Here is a 27,830-nt window from a genome sequence, read left to right on the forward strand (position 1 = left end):
CTGCTACAGTTTGAAAATGGATTGTCCCCCAAAGGCCTATGTTTGGGCCCCAGCTTGGCATTATTATAGCAGAAAAAACTTTAAGAGACGGGACCTAGTGGGAGGTCTTCAGATTATGGGGTGTGTGCATTCAAAGGGGACTGTGGGACCCCAATCTATTCCTTTCTGTCTCTTTTGCTTCGTGACCATAAAGTGAGCAGCTTTATTCCACATGTACTCCCACCATGATGAGCTCCCACATGTTCAAAACAGGGCCAAGTGATCCTGAAATGCACCTTTTAAAACCACAAGCAAAAACAAACCTTTTCTCTACAAGTTAATTGTCTCAAGTGTGTGTTACAGTAAGAGAAAGCTGACTAATACAAGTCCTGTGTTTCTTTCTCTTTACTCCCAGGGATTTCTTCCCACCCCATTTCAGCACCCCATTTCGGTCACTGCCCCATGGACCTGAACATCACCACAGGCATCCAAACTGCAAATAGCATTACACAATCACTAATCGAAAGAGACTTCTTCTTTCTGGCTTCCTCTTTCTTTTTCAACAACCACATTTTGGTATTATTAAGATCTTCAGTCTCCTGGGCTCATTTTCACAGCTTCTTAGCATTGGTCAGGACTGTCAACTTTGGTTTTCACCTAAACCTCAGCTCTTCCTGTCTCTGAATTTTCCACATTCATGTTCAGTCTTAGATTAGTCCATCCCAATAAAGTGAACATGACTGAAGGAATTCTAAAACTTCAGATAAATACAAGATATTGTATTTATACTGCAAGATCATGAGCATGTATGTTGTCAAGGAGGAAAAATAAGTGGTAAACAAATATATAGTAGAATTATTTTTCTATGAAAAATGTAATGTTTGATAAAAAGAACAGTAAAATACTATCTTAGCCTATATACATATATATATATATATATATATATATATATATATATATATATATATATATATTAATGAGACTTGACACATTTATTGAGGACAAAGAAAACTGCACTCTTTTATATGAAGTGGGAATTTAAACTGGTACTATATTTGGAGGGAATTTTACAGTATCAAGATCCTTTTAAATTTTTATACATTTGACTCAGTAATTCTGCTTTTGAGAAAATGTACCAAGGGAAAATTCTGAAATATCATAAAAATGTCCTGAATGTTTATAATAGTTCAATTTTAGCAAAATCTCAATACTAAGATATCTTTATATAAACTATATTTGCTAGAACATGATGGAATATTATTAAACTTTTAAACTATTTTACAGTTTTATAATAACATAGGAAATTGATTATATATATTTTAAGTGAAAATAGATTTTTCTTTTTATTTCCATCAGATTCAAACACATTTAGAGTTTTCAAAATATAAGCAACAATAAATGTTACTAATGATAGTCCTTGAGCACCCAAAAAAAATAGTGGTATTGATTATTTTCAGTTTTTAAATCTCCCAATTAATTTTAATGAAAATGCACAGGATTTTGTCGTTAACTCTCATATATTTTTTTTTTTTTTACTATTTAGAATGAAAATAAGTGTTATAAGTGGTATTCTTAAGAATGCTCAGGTATTCATTTTTTCAGATCAACCAAGAACATTAAGCATATTCTGCATCTCCAGCATTATTGTCAATTGTATTGATTCAGGAATCTCTGACTATTTTATGTGTGAGCATGATGTATGTGTGTGAGAGTGTGTGTGTGTGTGTGTGTGTGTGTGTGTGAGAGAGAGAGAGAGAGAGAGAGAAAGGGTCCATTTTTCACTATTCCTGTATCCCAACTATAGATTTCAATGCATCTATTTGAGACCAGGAAAACCACTAACCATATAATTCAGTTCCTTTGGGACTTACTACAGGGCCAACAGGCTTCTGAGAGAGAATTTAAGTAAGGAGAGACAAGGAAGATTATGTTATTCTAGTGCCGTTTTCTGTTATGCCATCATAATTTGATTTTAAGTCACCCAATGTTGATTTCATTTCAGATTATTTAATTTTCATGTATAGTTATAGGAACATAAATTCAATCTTTAAGCTCTGTTTTACCATATCCCACCTCACATATAAATATACACAAAATTTTATATAAAATTTGATTTTGAAATTTGTTTCTAAATTTTTAATTTTTAACTGAAATATTTATACATACTGATAGAGTATCATGTAACATTCCAATACATGCATATAATGAATTGAATTTTACCACTACTTCAAGGAGTTAGAGGTAAGTGATTTGTGAATCCAAGGAGAACATCTAACATAAGGAGAACAGAGGAGGAACAGGCACTGCTATATTTACTAGTGGACATTTATTGAGAACTTATCACTTTGGCTAATTCCAACTCCTACAGGATTCTTCAGCAAAGGATCTTTTTTTGGGGTAGCGGGGGGGGGGGGGATGATTTCTCTTGGTCCCTGACAGGAGCAATCTGTGAGCAAATATAATTTTGTGACTTGCAAAAAAGAGAATAACAGATTGAACCTCATCTGGAAAATTCTCAATATTTCCAGCCGCCTAAGTTAGTCTGAGCTGCAATAATAGATTCACTTACTGGAGGGTTTGAACAACAGAAGTGTATTTCTCACACTTCTGTAGGGTGGAAAGCACAGATCCGGTTGCCAGCGGGGTTGGTGTGAGTGAGGGCCTCTTCCAGATTTGCAAATGGCTTACCTTTACATGAAGAACACAAAGAGGGAAGCCAGCTCTTCCAGCACTTCTTACAAGGGTACTGATCTGGTTCTTGAGGCTCCACTCTCATGACTTTACTATCTCTCAAATGGTTGTTCCACACAAAGATACAACCTGAAAACAAGAGAACTTTGGCATTGAGCTCTTTGGGGACAGGAAGAAGAGTTGCTTAATATATATTTTTTTCTTATGTAAGCATTCTTCATGGTGGGAATCCAAGACAATAACACTTGGTAAATCATGGTGAGTATATCTGATGCTCATAATCCTAGTCCTAAATTCATAAGAAAACACCAAGTTTCTGTCTTGAGCCAGTCTGGGGAAATCAAGCCATTGGCTAAATAATCTCACAGAGTTTTCTCAAGAAATTCTGTAATAAAAAACAAAACACATTTCCAGGTCTTTTTATTTCTTAAATGTCTTCACATTCAAAAACTAATATAGCATAATAACTGTGGCATGGATTCTGGGCTTTGGAAGCCTAGGTGCAAAACCCAATTCTGTGTATGTCGATTATGTTATACAGTCTTTTTTCTCTGCACAAAGGAAATGAAAAGAGACTTTCCTCCCAGGCCTGCTGTGATCACTAAAAAGGATGATCAAGTTTCAGTGCTTTGATGAGGAACTAGTGCATGTTAAAAACTAAAGTAATTATTGATTATCCTCAAAATAGTTCTATTTATTCAATATCTGTTGATTATTATGTGGAACACATTATGTTAGGTATTACAAGGAGTTAGTCCTTCTAAGAATAGTAATTTTAAATATTAAAAAACAGTAATTTACTAAGATTCTAAGAAGTAATTTTTTAAAAAAATTGATAGGTGTTTTTATTAATGTATTTTATAAAACTGAACTCTTATGGTTATAAATTATATTAATATCTTCTGATTTGTTTCCAAATATCAAGTTTAGTAAAATAAAAGTAAGTCAAACGGGAGTATTTAATAACTTGAAAAGCTGTTGGGTAAGTGGCATTATCATGCTTGTGATTTCACTTTGATATAAATGGTCTGTTTTCATCACAATACAAAAATCCTTATTCTAACATAAGCAAATGATACAACATGGACATATGTAATATGCAACTTTAAAACTTCCGGAGAAGAAATGAGTGGGAAAATATTGTGATTGACTCAAGAATTTTTTCCCACTTAATCACTTAATGAGGGAATTGATCAGTATTCAGACTTGCACTACAGTACTTAGATGATTGGAAATACCCTGAGCGAGGAAAAATCACATATTTTAAACCCAGATTGAAGGAAAATTATGCATATGTGAATAGGCTTTTCACAGTTGCATTCCTAAGATGTAAAAAAATAAAATAAAAATAAAACTGAAATGTAAGCTGTTTCAGCAATAATCTTTTAGTAGGATAATTGTCAATCCTATCAAATATGGATGATGTAGAAACCAAATTTGCTTAGAGATTTATTTAACATGGTCACTGATGATTGAAAAGCCTCATCATGTTCATATTGGCATTTACCACCTATAAAGTAAAAAATAATCCTTGTAATATAATTATTCCTGCTGTGGCCTTATAACAATAGAGATATTACATGGCTTGTAAAGTTTAAAATATGATTCTCTTATATTTAGCACTGGCACAAACTATGTGAATTCTCTTTGATAACTGTTCTTGCTTCTGATTAAAATTGTATTTACCCACAGAGATACCATGTGTACATTTAAAATTGACTCCTATTTTAGAACTGATACATGCTAATTATATTCATACAGGCAAAACAACAGGAATGAGGGAAAAAAAAGTCCATGTGTTATGGCTACCAGAAAGTAAAAGGTTTGCTAAATATTGTATACACCCAGGAAGAGCAAATTCTATCTGCCTTTTCTTTTGTGTGTTCTCTGAGGATTTACACTGAACTTACAAGTTCTCCCTGTGATTAGCTGTATAATTTCTACAAGATTTTCCACAACACAGTGAGTGACCTTGGTTTGCTTGTGTGAAAACCAGGGTTCTGTAGCTAATTTTCAATGATTCTACCTATAAACTATACAATAACAATAAAAATGTTTCAATTTTCAAATATGTTAGAGAGCTTTAATATGCACATATTTCCACACTCTGCCCCTGGCAAACTTTTTTGATGACTGCATGTCTTCTCCCTCCAGCAAATTTGAAATTGCTTCAGTAAAGAATGAAATTCTAACTCATATCCTAATTCGGTTACCATCATGTTAAGAGATGAATGGGCCTCCCCACCCTCCTTTATACCAAACTGATGTGTTACAATGCTAACATATATTACTGTGTGATCTGATTTGGAGATAGAGTCTCTCAGAGGAATTTGCATGAAAAATGTGGTTATTAAACCTGACCGTAATCCAATATGATTAATCTCCTTATAAAAGAGGGACATTTGTAGACACAAGAAGGGTGATAGGCAAATGTGAATTCAGAGATGTGGTGGTATGGTGTGAAATGATAAATACAATCAATAAGAGTGTAAGTAAAATTTATAGATTAGTAAAAAAAATATAGATTATAGATATGAGATTTTGATAAGTGAGATAAGACAATTATAAAGCAAGAACTGTCATAGACAGGCCTAAGACTCCATTTTGCTGCCTTCTATTAAAAAAACTGTTACAGGAGCTGTTTCTGAGAAACTGAAATGCAAGCTGTTTTCTTATATGTTTTTCTGTACATTGTACCCCACAAAATGTACTCAACCCCAGATATGGTAGTCTTGGTGACCCAAGACTTTGAAGTAGATTCTGGCCCCCACTAACCACCTGCTCGAACTCAGGATTCAGTTTTCTAACTCCTGCTTGGACCCAAGATGTGGTTAACAGAGTTGCTGTGGAACTGCTGCCTTAGCTTCTATGATTAGCTTGCTTACATGATGTCAAGCAAAGTCCCTGAGCTTTAGTTTTCTTCCTTAAATTCTCAAGACACAGGCCCAGAAATTGCTGTTTTCTCACACAGCTTCAGTCTCTATGGGTGGGTGACAGTCCCTGGCCAGGTAGATAAAGCTCATTTTGGTTTGAATTCAGACTTAGAGTGTATTCTGAAGTGGCCCCCACTAATGGTGCCTGATTTGCCCACAAGCCACAGAACTCCAAAGATGGTCCACAAACCTCAGGAAACTGAGGAAAGGCCTAGAACAGATTCTTTTCCATATTCTTCATAAGAAATTGGACCTGCCCACTCCTTGAGCTCCAACTTCCTGCCTCCAGAATTATGACAAAATGCATTTCCACTGCTTAAGTCACCCAGTTTGTGGTACTGTACTTTATTAAGCACCCTCCAGCGAGCAAACAAATTAGATTCAAAGCTCAAAAGGGAAAATAGAGATGGACTCATTTCCTTGTTGATTTTCCTTTAACATAACAACTTTTTTTTGGCACAATAAATTTTGTTTCTTACCTCTAAGTGATTCAAGTCAAAAATTAATCAATGATTTGGGTCACTTTAGCTGTTAGTTAAAATTACCTTCCCCACTACTTTGCGGGGTGGGGCCGGGGGCATTCCCACTCAGACCCCTTGTTGACACTCACTAACTGGAGCTTTTGATGATTAATGCAACTCATCAGGTTGGCTCCTTCCTGCTCATGTATCTTAAAGGTCTCCTGCAGCTCCCAGCAGTGTCATACTAATTCAGTATCCTAGCAAAATTAACAGCAGGAAACAAACCTTTGTAATTTTCTTCCTTTATAAATAGCATTGTTCATTCAGTAAAGGATAGCAGTTCTTGCTGTAATTGTTTCTTCACTGAAAAGTTACTTTCTTTCCATCACTGTTAAAAATCAATCAAAATGAATGCACATACAATTAACCAGCCTACTGAGAATGAGAACATTCTTTTACTTTTGAATTCTTTTGATTTGTCTCTGAGAACCCGGCCTATTGTACTGACACCTATAGGAAGCTTTCAAATCTTTGAGTGTACCTTGAGGTTGCCACTGGCCGAAGGAACAGCCAGAGCAGACAAATCCGGTGCCACATTTTTTTTATATGTATCTCAAAAAAAAAAAAACAAACATTTTTTTTTCTCAGCCAAAAAAATTAGTGTTTAATACAACTGAATGTGGAATTTGGGACTTCCTGCTCCAAAGGTATGTAATAATAATAATAATAATAAATTATAAACCAAAAGGGGTGCTATATATAAATAGTGAGTATACAGAAACTGTCGACTTCTTAGTATGGAGGAAACTTCAACTCTTGTGTCCTTGGAAATAGCATAATACATCTTCTTCAACACTGCCTATAAATTTAATAGACATAGATCACAGTAATTTAAGAGCTTAGCAATTTTTATATGATGTTGCAATTGCTGTGGAAAAAAAAATCAAAAGATTTACATGTCTCTTTAATCTTAACTCCAAAGAAATAAAATTGAAAAAAATATCTTTGCATACAGAATACTAAAGTGATCAACAAGAAGCATTTAACAAACCATAGTAATTAAAAAAAAGGCAAGAAAAACAAAACAAAAATACAAACTTTAGGGATAAGGGAGAAAATAAATGAGCAAACATATATCTGTATATTTAACTCTGTACACAGAGGCAAAGACACTGTGTGTCCTAATCAGATCATGCTAGAGGTCCAACCTGAGCCTAACCTGAGCACTTTGTTCGGTGCAAATGTATCTGAGAGTGAAGTGAGGTGGTAGAAGGACTGACAGCAGAAGAGACAGGAAGCCTCTTGGGAAAGAAAGAGTCAAAATCCTGGGGGAATAAATTCCCAGGAAAGAATAATGCACACCTGCTTAGAATTAAAGGATTATAGTCTTTCAATACTCTCTGAGTTTTACAAGTGCCAGCTGTTGTTTAAAATTCACATTTGCTCCCCACTTTGAATATGCCATGAGCAGTCACCCATTTGCTTATGATGGACTTAAAGATGAGGAGGTTGAGAAATGAAAACTGAAAAATGTGTCTTTGTTAAAATCCCATGATAGGTCTGGAGGAAAATTAGTATTTTTCAGAAACTCATCTAATATAGTATAACTGCAAATACCAAAAAATAAAAAAATGTGACCCCTGTCTTGGCATGGAAGACAACACTGAATTCATCATCTTCTGTCTCTTTTGAACATCCAAGGACATTGTAATTTTGTGCCCAAGGTCCAGAGGGGCCTCAGCACAGCACTGCCTCAGATGAATAGTGTCCCCAACAATGATACCAGACACAAATCCTAGAAACAGGTGCCACCCAACAGTTGACTTTATGTTTTGTATGAAGCTATTCAGAGAAAAATAGTGATGAGCCTTTCAGTACCTTCAGAGAGCAGGAGCTGTAATGAAACTCTGGGGCTAAGAAAAATGATTTGCAATGTGAAACAAGTATTTTTTTCCATATGCTTAATTTAAAATTGCTTCATTCAATTCTATAATTTCCCATTTTACTGCAAGCTTACTTTACCTTTGTATTACAAAAATTAATTATTGAAGACTACACAATGTCACAAAATCTGGAAAGAAAAATTTCACTTCTTTGAATTTTACTGCTGTGCTAGAAAGAAATGAAAGAAACTTTCTTTGATAATAGACCCTATTCTCCATAGATTTCCATCTAAATTTAGAAAAACACGGCTACATTCAACAACTATTTAGAATATTAAATCAAAAACTGCACATAATGGTGCTACTTAACAACACAGTCACATCCTCACAATTCTGAATGTTACCAAAACAGGTGATTCACCTGACCTGCCTCTTTTCTTTGGTATCATGCAAACACCTTGCTTAAAGCATTTCTATGTTCTTTTTTATAATATAGTTGGGTAATTCATTGGCATTAGCTATTACTAAAAACACGTTAAATTGTAAAACTGATTTTACTTTCCAAGTCAAGAGAAATGATGGGCCCGGAATTTAAAATAGAAAAGTAAATATGCAATTTTTTTTTGTTCAAACTTGACATCCATATCTTAGCAATGATTTCTTGCCCAGATAAAACATTCTCTGGAAGAGGCAATTTACTTCATTGAGGCAATAATTTAACTACGAATGTGTTTAACCTGTAATGACCAAATACACTAAAAAGAAAATATACCAACAAAGATTGCAAACAGTGTTTGTTTTTTTTTTTTTTTTGAGTGAACAAAAATGACTTGCATTTAATATTCTTATTCTATATTGGTCCTGTTGAGTTGAGCAAAATGGCATGAACGAGGTCCTAGCTGAGATTATTTATTCAAGTGAAAACAGAATTAGAAAGGGCGGTGACACATACATCATTGCCATGGTAAGAAACAGCCTCGAAAATTCAGTCTCAGTTGAGTGTATTAAACTCTATGAATGACTGGGCAGGCAAAATTATAGTCCACTAGGATAATTATAGTTCACAGTCATATCTAATGGGATCTGCATAAATCAGGGTATTGTTTGCTACAAAGTGTATTTATACTTGTCAAATGATTGTAATTGGACATTTACAAAGGACCATTTCAATTTATAAACATGACTTTTTAAATGAATATTTATAAAGCACTTGTTGAAGAAAATAAATTTACTCAGGTAATTTTGAACTGTGATTTTACAGTGTGTAATATAAAACCATCTCTTACTAAGAAAACCTCTCTAAATATCTGTTGATGATAAAGTTCAAAATTAGATATAGATAAAATCCTTTCACAAATTCCTAGTGAAAAAAAAGGACAAAATATTTCAAAGTATCTATGTATAGCCCCCCACCCCCGCAAAAAAAAAAAAAAAAAAATAGTAGGCTAAGTTAAACTCTAAGCTATGGGACTAATTTGGGAGGAGAGAAAAGCACCAAAGCCATACACATCAGCACACAGATGCACGTGCTCTCCCTTACAACTTACAAAGAGCCTGTTGGACCATTCTACTTACATTGTAGAACTTTCCAAGAGTGTAATAGTAATTTATTACCAAAAATATGAGGAATTGGAAAGTGAAACAAGCACTTAGATCACCATGTATTCTACTTTGGATAAACTTATATTTTTCTATTTGAATTTATTTATCTTATGGAATGTTTCTTTTTATTAATAAATTAGCTCTGCAAAATTGAGGTCCTTTTCATAAAGCCTTTGCCTGTGATGAGTGTTACCTGTTAGGAGTGTAAACAGCCAATTCAAGGACTTACTTCCTTCAAATCTTCCACCATCCACCTAGGGTCTGGCTCCTTCTCTTAGCCTGGAGATTATTCTGTATATTAGATGACCTTACTGACTAAGGCACGCTGTCATTAAGGACATAACCTACAAAACTCTTCCTCGTGTTTTTGCTTCTATTGAGTTGGGTTAGGCTGGAAAAAGTCTCCCACAAAATCAAGCTTATGTCAGATAAGCTTATGTGGCCAATTCCTGCCTTGCTTCCAACCTGGGATCTGCTTAGTTCTTCTTTGGTCTTTCAAGGTGGAATGACACCTCCAAACTTCTTGGATGGATATAAACCTAGCAGCAGCTTGACACAGAACAATTTAAGGGCACGTGATAGTGATATGAGTGGAAAGAATATATGGCCCTTTCAGTTCCCTGTACAACTTCTTCGTTCTTATTGACCACACTGCCCCTTCCATCCAAATAGGCCCCACGGAATAGTCTAGCTTTGTTGCTGATAAATCATTTTTTTTTTTCTTACAAGTAGGACACACCTGGACTTCTTTGACAGGGAAGATGTTTTTGAGCTTCTCTAGAGCCTGGAATGTCTCTCCTGTCACTGTAAGCTCCTTGGGAATCACTGGTTGCTCCCAAAAAGAGCATGGGATGGACTCTCACCTGAAATTAGCCTCTGCTCTGCCTTCTTAGAGCACTTTTCCATTTCTCTTTCCCCATGTTGTTTATCCTCATTGTTTAAGATTCACTTAGACGAATACATTGTCTTCAAATATTTTCTTCTTATAGATATTCTCCTAAAATCCCTGTGTTATTTTGTTGATTAAACTTTTTACAATATTTTGTAAACAATATTTCCAGTGCAACCATGGGACCCAATATCCAGAAACCTGGCTCATTAAACTCTATAATCTCAGTTTGTTGCCATCTAATCAACAAATTTCCAGTGGATGAAGGAGTTAGAATAATTATGTGAAGACCTCAGTGCCTGAGATCAATATTCTACCTATTTTAAAATGTGAAAACAGGACTTATATTCAGTTAAGCAATTAAGATAATTTAATCTTCGCATAGTGAAGGTGAAGCACCTGACTGGTAAGGGATGTGGGACAGAAGACTAGAAGAGAAGGTAGGTCAAGTCTTCTGCCTCAGTGCCTTCTGGTCATCACCTACACACCTTACTGAACTTTCTTCTGTATTGCCAGGGATAAAAGCTCTGGTGCTATATTTATATTTTTACTTCTACTCATCAAGCTTGCTTTCCTTAGGAATCCTGAGTATCTACACCAAAGATATATTGTATGGTATTTTGAGATAGAAAAAAAGTTAAAAAGACATTGCTTTCTCTTGCATGGCAGTGCACAAACATGTGAGCCTTGTAGACCTATTTGGCATTGATTTCTTGATCTTTGCCTTATGGGTGTGCTGGGATGCCTTGTAATAAATAAAACATCCAGGAAGCCAAAGTTGGTAATTTTTTAAAATATGTTTTTAGTTGTCAATGGACTTTATTTATTTATATGTGGTTCTGAGAATCGAACCCAGTGCCTCACACATGCTAGGCAAGCACTCTGCCACTGAGCCACAACCCCTTGGTTGATAATTTTTATAGAAGCATTCCAAGCATTAACGAGCAAAATAATCCAGATCCAGTAGATTTATTTTTATGAGGATAAATCTCTGGGCTCTCCCTGGTGACAAGGATCCCTTATACAATTATCTGGCTGCCAGGAAATGGCTGGTTCCCTTGGGCATAGAGGTCTGTTCCTGAGTCGGTATCGATCCTGACTGGTTAGACACTCAGCAGAGGGGTTGGGAGGCAGCTCAGCCCTGCTATGGCCAAGGTCCAGTGTTAAGAAGCTCCATCTGCACTACTTCTGCTCCACTGCATGGTGGCAATTGATCCCACATCACAACAGCAAAAAAAGATAATCAGTAAAGTCAATCCACACAACATGGAAGACTCATTTCAGATTTCCTCTTCAGGTCTACTTCCTGTGAAGACATTCTACCATCTAGCAGAATATCCAACACAGTTATTCATGCTTGACTATTGCGGAAAAGGCACAGGTGTCAGTCCCAGGAGATTCTTTGCAGGAATTTACTATTTTTTTTTCAGGGCTGGGGATGGCATCTGGGGTTTGGCACATGCTACACAAGTGCTTTTCCACTGAGGTATGATCCCCAAAGCCATCTGGAATTTACCTTTTAACACTTCCTGGAAAACAGTGACTTATAAAGACAGAAAAGAGAAAGTCTTCTATCCCTTAGGGAGAAGAGCTGAACCACACTAGCTTCATGCTGACTGGGGACAAGGGAATCGTGATGAGCAAAGAAGAAAGTTCACAAGGATGATGACTCTGTGGCCTCAGTAGCCACTCATATTTTATCTCGGCCATGTATATCTCTTCATATGGTGACCACCAACCTCTTTCTTTTTCACTTACTGATTTACATAAAGTGTTGGTGGTTTCTATAAATTAATTTTGGAGAATTAACTTTGGACACCTATTTTTAAAAGAAAGAGAGACAAATCTTTGCATTAGAAAAGTACTATTATATAATAAAATAATCATGCTGTTTTCTTTCCATTAAAACTTTACACATTGGCCAAACTGGAGTATGCTCGGCTTGACGTTGTTCCTGTTTGGCTCCCAGTGTTTGTGGCCAAATTCTCCCATGCTCTTTTTTCTCCTTCAAGAGCCAAGAACCTGGCAACCAGGGTTCAGTGGCCCATATACCCAGGATTCAGTGCATGGTTCTTGCTCGGCCAGTAGGATTCTGACTTTGATTTGCAACTTTTGTCCACATAATTCTCTAACATGCAAAACATTTTACTTTCTTGTTTTTATTCTCCCACACTAGAATGGCAAATGTTAAGAGGCAAATTATTTTTTTCTCAGTTTCTTTAGCTACTGTGCCATGTGTGACAACAATATCTGGCATTAGGTCCTCAATAGTATTTCCTGAGTGAATGATTAATATATGAATGAATATTAAAACCAAAATTAATGTACAAAGAAACAATGACTTTCTGTGGATTTTTACATATTTTTAAGGGAACAGGATCATCTCAATGTTTAAGTTGCTAACATATGTTGAGATGTGAGTGAAGCTGATTTTTCGGCTTCATAATCTTATAAGACTATTCAGATTATAACAGAACTTACAACATTTGCAAACAAAAGTATAAAAAAGACAGATTGTAGGTGAATTTTTTAAAAAGAAAATTTTCCAAATTTCTGCAAAAATATTAAAGAAATGATATATAGACAAATAGCTATATATAGAGAAATAGCTAGTGATAAGTGTTATTCATTTTATAGGTCTAAATGATTTATCACAATTTTCGATAGTAGAAAAGATGATACTGCGTTCATTGCTTGTAATTTTTTTATCCTGTGACTTAATCTTGCCTTTCTACCTACACTAGAAATGTTAGTCCACTACCAGTGTTTATGTATATTTTTCCAAAGGAATTATCAAATCCTAGAGGGCAAAATCCAAGCATTATTTATTTATGTGTGTATTGCTTAAGCCAAAGGTAACTCCTCTCATACAACAGGAAAAGATATTCTATTGAACTGAGTTGAAGTAGAACATTTGATGTGCCTGAAGAGTTACCTGGAAATCCTCTGCACATATAAAGTTAAACTTCATCAGTGTTATAGCATATGAGCTAAGGACATGTAAAAAAAGAACAGCTAAAAGTAAATTTTCAAAGCAGAATCATGATTAATGGATTGACTAATATTCTTTGCTATGGAGAACATTTGATACCATTTAGTATTCCTTCTTACCTCTCTTTGTAAAATAATTATAAGAACCATTTGTTTCAAATGATTTAAATGATCCCTTAGAACATTTTACATCACAATTGTATGTTAGTTATTTGAAAATTTAATAATCAAAGTGAATACATGCAGTTTTAATGAAAAGTATCCCTTAAAACTATTGTCCAAACTTAATAAAACATTCCTCAGTTGGACTTAAAAAAAGTTTTTAAAAAATACACCTATCTGTATCTTATTATTCAGTTTGTGACCTTATTTTAGTTAATTGTATATTTATGTTTATCATGAATCTCTCAACTTAGATGAGTTTCTCTTCCCCTGTAGTGGCTCATTGAACTGATAGTTTTGACATTTTTCTCCAAAAAAGCATGCATAAAGTATCATCACAAAATCTAATTTACAGCTGTCCTCCATTTGAATACAACTGTTTTCTTCACACTCTACTTAGTTATGCAGCTTGTTAAAAACATTTGCATGTCATATGTGAGATTTTTTGATGGAATGTATTTCCATAAGAGACTCAGTTGTTGAAGTGTTATCTTCATCAACTTGAGATTTCAAAAGCAAAAATCAACAACCTCATTTCAGCATTTTCTGAGAAACAATTTTTGAACAACAATTATTAGATTACAAGAATCATAGTGTTCCAAAATGGAAAAAAAAAGTGTTACTAAAAATGACACATTTTCAATATTTGATGCTATGTGCCTTAGATAATGCAACTCTAAATTTTACCAATATATTTTTGAAATAGATTCATGATAGATATCTATTATGCTCAAATGTCAAGGGATTCTATGTCATTATACACTTCATTGAATGGCACAAATGTCGCTTAAAATTTTTCTGCTACTTAATAACTCTATTACAAGCTAGTTTGAAATGATGGGGTAATTTACTAAATTGTGCTCTAATTACCTGCAGTATATTAGAAGCAAAACCAAAGTTCTGGTCATTCTGGAGGGATTTAGGAAGAGAGGAAAGAATACCTGCCTGGATCTGCTGGGTAGTATGGGATCTGTTCTAAGGATTGTAAATGACAAGCCTCATGTCCTCATCTGCAGTGTGTGGAAGGTATCTCCTATCACTTGATTCAGTATTATGGTAAACACCAATACATTTAAAGTTCACAAAAATACTTTGCAAATCGTGAGGTGCACACGGTGTGTAAAATAACAGTGTTTTTTCTCGAACATCTGGGGAGGAGAGCAGGTTGAGGTCTGAAGCCCTGCAAAGGAATTCAGTTTAGCCAAAGGCCAGGGCACGGTTTTGAGCAACTAGAGAAGAAGGCCTTTCTTTGAGAAAAAAACAAAAACAAACGAGCTAACAAAAACCTGAAGGACTGGGAAAGGTGTTTTCATAAGGTGATCCCCATGCTATTTTTCTCGTTCTTACGCACTCATGCTGCTAAAGTGTACCTTAGGCAGGTGTCCACCTTCACTTAGATGTCTGAAGCCAGGAGTCTCTGGAAATTTCCTGCCATTTCTCCTTATCTCACACCCAAGTTGAATCATCTACCAAGTCCTGTAAATTTTATCTCTGGAAAGTGGCTTTTTATTATTTAACAGAAAATATCTATAAATCCCATAGTATATGAATATTTTATACAATTTCTTAGTATAGTGTGGCTTAATTTCTTCATAGGTACATGTGTATCCTATTTTTAGAGCCCTTTGAACTCTAAGTACCCTCACACCCTGCACAAGAACAATTGGTTTCATGATTAGAGTAAAATGAACAAATTAACTCATAATACAATACAATGTTGTTAGGTATAGTTTTTTAAAGGAAAAATCATTTAAAACTGGAATAGAAAATCATCTTGTAAAACTATTTTTCTTAATGGAGAATATTCATGCACTGTCAAGGGGATGGAATAGATGAGTTAATATATTTTTGCATATTTAATTTCTGCAATCTTATGAGGTCTGACAGTTATTAAACAAGTAATTAAGAGGCATTATGCAATTACATTTAACTTGCGTTTGTACTCGATGTTTAATTTAAAAGGTAACTGTATAATGGTTTTCATGATACACATTTAGAGGCAAATTTCAGGAGACAAGTATGTGAATTTAAAACATGACAATTTTTAGGACAGCTCTTTTTTCACATAAAGAACCTAAATATATTCATAGTTAGCATTGTAAAACCCTCAACACCAATTTTATAGCTTAAATTTGTTAAGTAGTCTAAATTTTCACTAAAAATCTTTTAAATTCAAAGTTTTAAGTTTGTAATGACCTTCAATAGAAAGGTAGTCTTTGCCTTAGGATTCATTTATTGACACTAACACAACAGAGTAGGCTGCTCATCTAGGTCTGTTTTGATGATAAAAACATTAAGTGTATTGTAAGCTTTTTGATGCTATGAATCAATTCAGATGATATAAAAATAACTGCCATGTAATAATCTGGTTTAACAATCATGCCATTTAAATTTTCAATGTTGGTTTTGATTTTTTTTTGCTATTGTTGTTATGTATTCAATATCAATTATAATTGTAAGTTTTAATAATTTAGTTCATGTCATGTGCTAAATTAAGAAGAATAACTACAAAACTCTCATGCTGTTTCCTACACCCCTCTACTATGCTGGTCAATTCAGTTGATTTTAAGTTTTCTCTTCATATGTCCTATTGATTTTATTTCTGGAATACATCTTGTATCTGTTTTGAGTTTTCCCCTCCACTTTAATTTGAATCTCTCTGCTTCTCAATTTTACTCTTGGACTAGATTCAAAGATGTTTCTCTTCAATCCTCCCTTCTGCAAGTTTCTTATTAGAGCTTCAATACTTTTATGTCAAACCTTTGCTCAAAATCTCTTTTAAGCTTTCCTCCTAGGCTTACTGGAAAATAAAATAAAAGTGCATAGTCTCTGGCTGTGATAATTTTTCATCTCTACACATACACACATACATACACACACACACACGCAAAGATAGTGTGGGTCAAGTTTACCATGGAAGTCTTACCTCTTATCACATACCCCCTTTTTCTTTCTATCCTACAAACACTAGAGTACCACTAATTCCAATGGTTATTTAGATTTTACTCTTGCCATGTTTTGCTATCAGAGTCCTAATATTGAAATGCCTTTCCTTCTTCCTCCACTTACCCTTTGCCCACCTCAGTATCTTGATTTTCTAGATAGTCAGTGAACTAAAAGATTTTCTCCACAGAACCTTTCTTTTCTCTCTATGAGTTATTAATTTTTACCAACTTTCTGCTCTTCCTGGATGAGTACTTGGCCTGTTCTATCTGGATTGAAGTTAACTACCATTATTACTATTTCCTCCACTAACATAGGGGTGTTTGTCAGCAGAGAATATCTCATACCCACTTTTATCTTTTCCTGCTAAGTATTCATAAGCATTTGTTGAAGGAAGAAAGTAGAAAGGAAATATTTCTGGATTTCCTCTTGCTGTGTTACCTTTCTGAATTAATGAGTATACTACTCTGAAAATTTATGAAATTCCTTATTATGAATACATCATATTTCTGTAATATAATTTCAAGGACCCTGGTAGCCTCTCTTCACTCCTGCTCTTTGATCCTTTGAAGTCTACTGTTTGGGGGAAGTTTTGATGGGTGATCCCATCCTATTTGCCTTGAGTTGAACCTACTATTTACCATGTTCTACAACATTTTCCCATCTAAATTAGCATTTCAGAATTTTTTCAAATAGTTCTGCACAGCACTCAATCCACATGTCAGTTTTATCTGAAGAAAAGAATGATATTTTTTTCAAATATTTCCCATGCACATATCCCTATTTAGTGTTGATGCAGATATGCTTCTACTTAACATTTACTCAGTAATCACAGAGAGATTTTAAAAATTACTATATTACACATTGCTTTCAGATAATTCTTGAATTCTTCACTTAAGTATGGGATTTTGAAATATAATAAGAGTTAAAAATGAGACTTTTTCTCCCTGTTCCTATATTTACTAAAATTTATAGTACAATGAGTGCAAATAAGGGAGTAATTTAATAAATGCAGGCTGTTTTCCAAAAATTTAGCTAACCATTGCAATTTTATGCAAGAGATCTAAATGTATTCTTGATTCACTTATGATTCTGACTTCATTTGCTTTTTGGGACCATTATTATAGAACCAATTAATTTTTTAAAGTCACATTATTAAAAACCATGTCTTATGAAATATGATGGCTATTTCTTTCCTTCTCCTCTGATAAGCACTCCCCAGCTAACCTGAAAAGAGCCAACAGTGACCTTAGTTAATAAGAATCCCAGGGATAATTGCACTAATTGGGAAATTGCTGACATGAGCAGCTTAGAGTCCTCCTATTCACTGCAAGTGTATTTTCTTTTAGTATTGCCAGGTTCATTACATCTCCTAGTAGAATTTTAATAGATTTTTAAATGAAAATTTAAAAAAAATAATTTGCCACATGATACCAGCCAACATAATTTTTGATCAGAAGTGTTTTATTGTTCAAGCACAGAGTAAAATAGTCACATCTTTAATGGCAAAAAGTAACTACATCAAGAGGCAATTGTGGCAGAGGCATGCCTTGACTGTGGATCAATGACTCTGATAAACCAAACCTGCCTTGTGGTGTTGGCAAAGCTCTTTTCAGCCTATGTGAACCAGTGACTTTACCTTGTTAAGTGTGAATAGCTGCTTACACATCATGGGACTGCTAGCAGGGTTAAAGTGATGTATATGTCAGCCATTAGAACCATGACTTGCATTTGTAACAATGATTATATTTTAATTAATTTTAAGTTAATATTTTACATTCTGCAAACCATTTCCTGTTCTAAAAATGTTGTGCAGAGTTAATCAATGATTTCTAAGCTTCATTTTCATGATTTTGCCATATCTATTTTTGATTGGCTTCTTTATAATGAATTTGTTTCTTTTTTCTTGTTCTATAGATTCATAAGATTACTAACTTTATTGATATGCATATTTATATAAAATCCACATGGACTATAGCAGTGATCATCCTGCCTGAGCCTTAGGAAGAGCTGGGGTTTCAGGATGTTGGCTATGGATTGTGATTCTTACTGCAATCCAGTTGGGTGGGGAAAAGGCATTATCATCCTCTCTTCACATTTGTGAAAAAGGGGACAAAGATAAGTTGCTTTCTCAAGCCAACACTGGAATTTAATAAGTGGAAGAGTTGTGTTTCAATCCCAGACCTGCCTAACTTTAAATTCTGTTGTGACATATTTTTCATGAAAAAAACAAACAAAAGGAATCAATGGAATCAAATCCTTTTGTGCATCTCTCTTTTTTTTAAATTTTAAGCTAATCCAATTCTGATATGTATTTAATTCAGAGTATTGTATCACTTAATAATAAAAGACTTACCCTAACATATGATCAATAGACATCCAAGAAGGAGCAATTTAATATCTTTCATTGTCAATCAGGATATTTTCTCTTCTGACAAGAATACCAATATCAACAAAGAGCTGAATCAAATTCATTGATTTTCTATGGGTCCCTCAGGATCTTTCATCATATTTCCTGCTACATAATAAAGGAAAATACACTTAGCAGGACTTGGTAAATCTCTACCTGAGAGGACTAACCTTAACTATCTTAAAAGAGGTATCTTAGGTATAACCTACCCTGCCAGCCTGCACCTGACACTGTCAAAGAGCTCAGTCATTCTGAACATTGCCAGGTTATAGAAGGTTGGGTCTCTAGAATTTCTCTACGTCCCATGTTATATTCCCAAACAGCATGGCTAAATGTTTATGAATGTCACTTTGCTGCACCTAAGAGTCTTGACTGTAATATTCATATAATATCCAACTATGACAGTGCATATTGCCCCCAAGTATTAAGGGCAATAATCCAGGGTCAATGGCTACACTCGCACATCAAAAGACATAAGATCCCATCCTATCCAACTCATCAATATTTCTGATAATTCTTTGGGAGAAACTATGGAGGGATACTTAATTGACTTGATTCAACTTGACTCCAAATTCCTGCCTTCTCCTTCCGTGTTCTTGTCACCTCTGCATGTGGAAAAGCCCTTTTCCAATCATTTGCACAGGTTCGGCAGCACAAGGCTCTGATTTCAGTAGGCATTTAAAGAAGGGTTGATGACAAAGCAGAAATAATTACATAGTAGCATAAAATATAAAAGGTCAATACTAAAAAAAAAGCACTCTTTATAAAAGCCCTCAATATTCTGATAAGAAACATGAACATCTTGTTTTGACTTTTGTTTTAGGACTCTGACTATGAACAACTTGTGCCCTCATCTAAAATATTCATCTCCTTCATGTCCAGGTTTCTACAGTTCCTCCAGAGTATTAAAGAAAAAAACTCACAAATAGATTCCTTTTTTCTATATAAAATTCTACTTTTAAACTTTCTAATAATGAGTTCCCTAAACAAAAGGTTTATCTTCTCCTGATATATATATATATATATATATATATATATATATATATATATATATATATATAGAAATTCTGTGACCATTTGCTTTTCTAAATTTTTCTTCTGTTACATTGACACATTATTACTTCATGGGATTCTTAACTCAGCACACAGAGACAATAATAAGAAACCTGTTTGGAGAAGGGTTATGAATTTTCAAATGCACTTTGAAGTGAGAGCTATAAACAATGGTTAAACAAAAAACAGCAAAGGTTTATCATCAACTCTAAAATCAATTTTCATTCTTCATCAATGAAAAATTGGGGATGAGACCATTATTCTGGCAGAAAACAACAATGGTCTAGTCTGCTTCATGTAACTTTGCTTTGCTTCGGTCTCATGTCCTCTCTCCTATTCTAAAAGTTCAGCTTCTTACTTTAGTTCTTTTATAACCATTCCTTGAAGAAAAGCAGGAAGCTTCATAGTAAAAGTATTCAACATTTGAGTCCCTGAAGTTACAAGATTATAAAAGAAATGAAATAATTTTATGATGAGAAAAAGTACTGCTAAAATTGCAATTACTAAGCATACTTCTTATTCAAAGATGAACCATTACCTCTTTAAATCTCATGTATACACATATATATTAATAGACATGCAGTTATGCTTAGAAACTTCTTGCTCGCTTTTAGGTGCTATAAATATCTTACAATGAAATGTGAATAAAATGAGAATGATTACAAAATTAACTTAGGTATATATTAGCAAAATGCAAAATTTCATGAAGTCAATGAAATTAAGTGTTAAGCAAAAATTTTTATCATTGTAAACTGTACATCTGGTACAGTGTACAAGTTTAAAATTGAAAACACTACTAACAAGGATCATGGCAAAGAGCCTGAGAAAGCAAATTATTTCAATATCAGGTGATAATGACTAGCCTTTTAGAAAATTGATATTATTAAATTGTTTTCTTTTTAATAAATTATTTTTGGACTCTCTCTTTTGAAGCCAAATATGAAGTGAAGACTATTGTAGGATTCCATCCCACAGTATGGAAATGATAGCTGTGCTAATAAAATACTAACAAATCATTTCTTCCATCTGAAATTGAGTGCACACTGTAAAGGACAATCCAATGTTATGAACAGGGCCTCAGTTACTGAACAACTCTTAAACAAATGTAGACAGGGAATGTCAAAATGAAGAAAAGAGGGAAGAAGAATGGAAGGAGAAAATCCTGGACAGGGCTTACACTATCATGACTTAGAATTAACCAAGTACACTGCTACTTTCCATATGTAGTTTCAGAAATCATTTCCTGTGGAGAGACAGATACCTTTCTGCAAAGAGAAAATTCTATCTCTAGGCCAACATTTAGCATTAGAATTGCAGTTAGAGTTAAAGTAGAATAACACCTATTGCTTCTGCCTTGCAGAAAACACATAGAGCATCATTAAGACAGTTGCCTTCATCACTTGAAAATTGCAATGGCATCATGTTTATGGATGGAGATGCCCTACGGAAATCTCTAGATGTAGTGTCTGAGTCATAAGTGTTAAAATAATTTTAGCTCACTTTCCCTTGAAGAAGGCAGAATCCTTGCAAATTTCTTCTTACTAATGAACAGATTGAATATATGTGCCAATGTTCAGTCCTCAACTATTCATGGAGCAGACAACCAATTGTTACTCCATCTTTCCTACTTCTCTATCACTCTTCTTTTAATTTGCAAGGAAGGAAACCTCAAAGTATACAAGAATAATTACATCTTAATGAACCGTGTTTGTTATTTTTCAACTTCAATTTTACATGTGATTTTTATTTCTTTACAATATAACAAATTGATTTTCATATATGCTTCTACACTATTTTATTTTTATATGATATAGAAAAAAAGTAGAGCACTGATTTCTTAGTTTACTTAAACAATTACCTTGACATATAAATATCATAATGTGAACTGAAGCATTTGCTTAAAATTTAAGAAGCTTTTCTTGAAATATGTGTTCACATTCCAAACAATAGAATTTATAAGGAAAATTATGAAACAAGGAAAAACTATACACAGCGCCAACATATAATTTTGATGTTATATATTTGGCTCTGCACAAAGAAAAAAAAATGATCGCAGTCACCCCTCAAACACTGTGCTTTTTTAGTAAGGTGCCACAAGCAAGCATCATTTTAGGAGTGCTGAGTTTGTTAAAAACAGAAAATGCTTCTTTAAGGTAAAAATAAGATACAATGAATCTACTTGATAAACATGAGTGCTAGTCGAAAATTGCATTCTGCCAGAAAGTTACTGCATTTAATATGGCCACCCAATTGTAAACAGTTGCAGACTGCACTGAGGAAAATTATAACTATCTAGCATCACTTGGGATGCAGTTGATTATGTTCATGGGAACCATTTGTGTAGAATTTATATTGCATCAAAAATGCTGACAAAATCAACATTTTACATTATTGGAAAAATTATAAGACTGTTCTGTGACAAAGTATGATTGATGAACCCATTTATTTAATGTATGTTTTTTAGTCAATGGGTTTCTTTTCAAATTATATAGCTATATCCTCGTCTTAGTTATTCCTAATAATGTTAAGTTAAAGTCATTTTTTACCTTGATGGAGGAAAACGTTATGTTAAAACTATTTTCAGTCAAATTATTTTAGCTAGATATATACAATTCTATTTCTACAGGTCTCAGATGATTTAAGTTGATTTTTAAATTTTTTTTTTATTCCTTCTGTTTAGTTTGAAAACCTAGGAAAAGTGCTGATACTTTCATCTGACTATCAACTATGTGAGCTTAGGTGAAAAGTTCTTTTGTTTTCCCTTTTATATTTATCTTCAACTTTATTGTGTTGAATTCTAAAACAAAAACAAAAAGAAGAAAGAAATGAATAGCCTCTTCAATAGCAGTTCTTCAATAGATCTTGAAGTCTTAATTCTTGGATGTGCTGTTCCAAAATGACTCCAGATAGGTCAGGGTCTTCATAAACTCTCTGTAGAACACTGTCTAGACAGTAGACACTAGACTGAAGCAGAAAGCTTTCTACAGTGGTGCTTCAATAAACTCAGTGGACACTATATTCCTCTTTCAATTTCCTAGCTTTCAGCCAAAAATCCAGGGCATGTTTATACAGCACTATTCAAAACATTTGAATTTCAAGAATTTTCAAATGGTAGATGGGTTGAGTGTAGATTTAATTGTTCTTCACCATTTGCATTGCTCAGATCTTTATAATTGTCCATCTGTAGAAAAATGTAAGAACAAGGGTAGTTCTTATGGAAAGATTTTTATGTAGTCATATTCATTCCATTACTAAAACCCATTACCTGAGTAATTTGAGGTGTTCATGATTGACTTATGCTTCATGATACACAAGAGACAACTTAGTTTAGATAGTTACATAGTCACCACTCAGGAACAGAAGATACTTCTAGTCAATTGATTCATAAGTTTTCTATTATTTAAGACTTTTTTTTCTGCCAGGCCCAGTGGTGCATGCCTGTATTCCTGGTGGCTCAGAGGCTGAAGCAGGAGGATCACGAGTTCAAAGCCAGTCTCAGCAAAAACTAATGTGCTAAACAACTCAGTGAGACTCTGTCTCTAAATAAAATACAAACTAGGGCTGAGGATATGGCTCAGTGGTAAAGTGCCTCTGAATTCAATCCCCAGTAACCCCCACACCAAAAAAAAAAAAAAATCATGGACAAAATATAAACCCCAAAGGCATACCCCAAGGAAACTACCTTCTCTAACCATGCCCTGCCTGCCTTTGTAGTGGCACCCTCTTCTCCACAACCCCCCAAAAATTCTTAACTAAGCTTCTCCAGAAATCTTCACCATAATTGATTTTAAGAATATAAGCAAAAGGGTTTCTACAAAAAAGTTCAATGTAGTTAAACTTCCTATTTTCCTGTTGCTCTATTTTATTTGGCCATTGGCAGGGAAGAAATCAACACTCCAAGTGCTGAATGCCCCTTTACTTGTTTTTTTTTTACAAACATGTATCCAGTATAGTAGTTTCTAGAAGTCTGTTTGCAAATGCAAAATGTAATTAAAAAAAGAAAAAAAAAAAAAGACAAATCCTTTAACAAGGCCTCTGGCCTTGAGGTGGAGCCTCACAGAGATGCCTACATTTTTAAGGTAAGAGAAGTTACCAATTGGGCTCCATGGTAACAGCCGGTGGGGGGAGGAAAGATAGGGAAGAAGAAGCTCTCCCCTTCTCCCACGTCATCCTTGAAGGGTTAATTTACCCAGAACAGTGAAACATAAAAACTGCTTTTATGTGAACTTCTGAGCCCCTCCCCTTACATGCTAGGTATAAAAATCTGAAACTACCTAAACTCAGGGTTCAGGGGATTGTTTGATTACAGTAAAAGCTATGTCCTCTGAACCTGGCTGCAGCCAAATAAAACCGACATTTTCAGTGCCTTGCCTCATCTGTCCCCTACACACCTTCAGTTACCACCCAGTTAATCCCTATCAGGGAATTAATGCACTGATTGGGTTAAGGCTCTCATAACCCAATCACATCACCTCTAAACTTTCTTGCATTATATCACACACTGGGGACACCTCATTTCAAAATGTGATGTTCTCTGAAAGTTCATATGTGATACAATGCAAGAATATTTGGAGGGGAAATGATTATGAGAGTTGCAACATAATCACTATATTAATCCACCTCTATGGATTAATTAGATGGTATTTATGCGGGGAGGGTGCAGCTGCCAGAGGTAGATGAATGGTGTCTTTGGGGTGTATATTTTATCCTGATGAGCAGAGCTCTGTCTGCATTCTGTCTTCAGTGTTTTGAGCTGCTTTCTTCTGCCATGATGTTCTTCCTCCCCTTGGGCCCAGAGATGTGGAGTCTGCCAATCACTGACTGAACCTCTGAAACAGTGAGGCAAAATAAACTCTTCCTCCTCTAAGGTCTTCTTGTCAGGTCTTTTGGTCACAGGGCATGAAAGCTCATTAAAATACAGAACTGATACAGTGGTTGAAATAAATGAATAAATACTAGCCATGCAGAAGTGCAGACAAAATGGAGAAATAGAGGCGGTAAGCTCTAAAATATGCCTGTGAGCTTAGTACAAATCATTGGTTGTACACTGAACTATGAATGTAAGAAGGAAATGCCAGGGTATTCAGTGATATCAGCAGCTATTGTTTACAAGAATTGGGTGGAGATTTCTGCTTTATTCCATTCAAGAGAAAACAAGAGTTTAGAGTCAGAGTCTAGACAAGCTAATCACTTATTAAAAGAAAAATGAACCTTATTCAAAGCAATGTAACTAAACCCAGAGTATCTATACAATACTATTCAAAATATCCATTGTAATAAAAATAATACAGATACAAGTAGAGATAGAAAAATAGAAAAATATAATCCAATTCAAGAAAAAAAAATGTCTATGGAAACATTCCTATTTGAGCCACATGTTAGCAGAAGCAGAAAAGAGATTTAAAGAAACTATTTTAAATATACTAAGGAACCTGAAAGAAAATATAGTTATAATGGATTAAAGTGTACAGACTCTCTGAAGAGACAATAATGAAAACAAAAAACAATTAGAAATTTTAGAACTGAAAAAAGTAAAACAAGTAAAAGGAAAGATTGGACTTAACAGTGGCATTTAAAATACAGAAGAATAAGTAAATTAGCTTGAAAAGAGACTACTAGAAATTATACAATTTATTTAAGAAAGGCTCAGTAACATATGGGACTAAATTAAGTGGTTTAAAATCTATAATAAATTTGGTATGATTTACACCTGCAAGTGGAAGAAGTCATGCAAATGCTAAACAAACAAACAAACAACAACAACAACAAATATATATAAAGCCAACTCAATAAACATTCCATAAAACAAATGACAAAATGCAAAGACCAAGGAAGCAACCAAAAAAATTGACATATTATATACAGAATACTATGAGAAGGTAAAAACTGGTCACTCACGAGAAAAACAGGAAGCCAGAGAGAAATGGAGCAAAGATTTAAATTGTTCAAGAAACTAAAAAAAATATTAATCCAGGAAGATACATTTACAATGGCATTCTTTTAAATTGGAGTTGAAACAAAAGAAACTGAAAAAAAAATCATTGTCAGGAGCTCTGTGAACTACTAAAAAAAAAAAAAAAAGATACATGATTTTTTTTGTTTGTTTCCTTAAAGTGAAATAACATCAGATGAAAATTTAGATCTATAAATAGTAAAAGATCAAGAAATAATAAATATGTAGAAGATAAATTTTTAATTTTATAAAAGACTTATCACTACTTAAATCTAAAATTATTACACAAAAGATAGAACTTGTGACAATATCCCAGATAATGTGGAGGTAATTTAAATGATAACATTACAGGATTCATATATTCTACACAAAGTCCAATAATATCACCTTTAAAGAGGTTATCACTATTTAAAGATGTATATTGAAGTCCCAAGACTAGGTCATTAAAAACCAATTAAACCAATAAAAGGTAAGAAGTGAGGGATTGAGGAGTGAAAAAAAAAAAAAAAAAACATGGACAAATGAAAAACAAATAATAGGAGAAATAAATTCAACCCTATTGATCATTAATTAGTTTTTAAATAATGATGTGTATACGGGGACCTGCATTATTCAGTTTTCTGTCACTATAATAAAGTACCTCAGATAGTCAACTTATAATAATAATAATAATAATAATAATAATAATAATAATAATAATAAAGGTCTGTTTTGGCTCAGTCTTGGAGGTTCCCACACATGATCAACTGGTCCCATTGCATTTGACACAGGATGTCATCAGGAGCATATGGTAGAGCAAAACCATTTACTTAACTCCAGGAAGCAGAAGAGAGAAAGAGGTATAGCTTGTGGTCTTTAGGGGCACACCTTCAATGACCTAAGGACCTCTCACTATGCTCTACCTCTTAAAGGTTCCCCTACCTTCCAGGAGAACCACCCTGGGGATCAACCTTTAGTGTTTGAACTTTGGGGACCTTCAATAATCAAAATATAGCAGGACCTACAAGATGCTCAAAATAAGTGACAAAACTAAAGAATAAATAGATAAAGACACATAGTGGAAGATAATAACATGATCTCTCAGTAATTGATACAGTAGACAAAATAAAAAATTAGGATATATACAAGATCTGAAGAAGACAAATGACTATGTTGATATAATTGGCGCTGACAACATATGCCTAACAATTAAAAATACACATTTTATCAAGTGCACATAAAAAAATCTCACCAAGATAAATGATATGGTGTTCCATTTTTAAATCCCCAATAAACACCAAAAGACTGACATATTAGAAAATATTTTTCTGACAATTTTTGAATTGAGTCAGAATCAGGAACAGTATCTAGAAAAATCACCAAATACTCAGAGTTAATCAACATAGTTAAAGCAGTGCATACAGAGAAATATCGTGCTTCAAATATTTATAATCATAAACAAGTTTTGAAACAGTGTTCTAGACTACTGTTTTAGATAACTATAATAAGGCCCCACCTGCATACAATTACCACACCCAGTTAGTCCATTCAAACTAGGATGGACCAGTTAGGTTAGAGCTTTCATAATCTAATCATTTCCCCTCCAAATGTTTCTGCAATAATACAGGAGCTTTGGGGGGGGGATACCTCATATCTTAACCATAACACTTATAAAATATTTGACAAAACAGATCAAGATATAAGTTGCTAATTATCAGAAATTATCGGAAATATAAACAATAAAGTGCCTATGCTATTGAATAATAGTATGATATTAAAAATAACTGTATAATAATAATATTCCACATTTTAGGTGAAATAAAAAAATCCTTAAAACAAGTAACTACTACAATTTTAATTAAAATTTAAATGGTTATTAAATATTTAAAACAGAATATATA

The sequence above is a fragment of the Marmota flaviventris genome, chromosome 7 (genome assembly GCF_047511675.1).
Source record: "Marmota flaviventris isolate mMarFla1 chromosome 7, mMarFla1.hap1, whole genome shotgun sequence".
NCBI classification, from domain to species: Eukaryota; Metazoa; Chordata; class Mammalia; order Rodentia; family Sciuridae; genus Marmota; species Marmota flaviventris.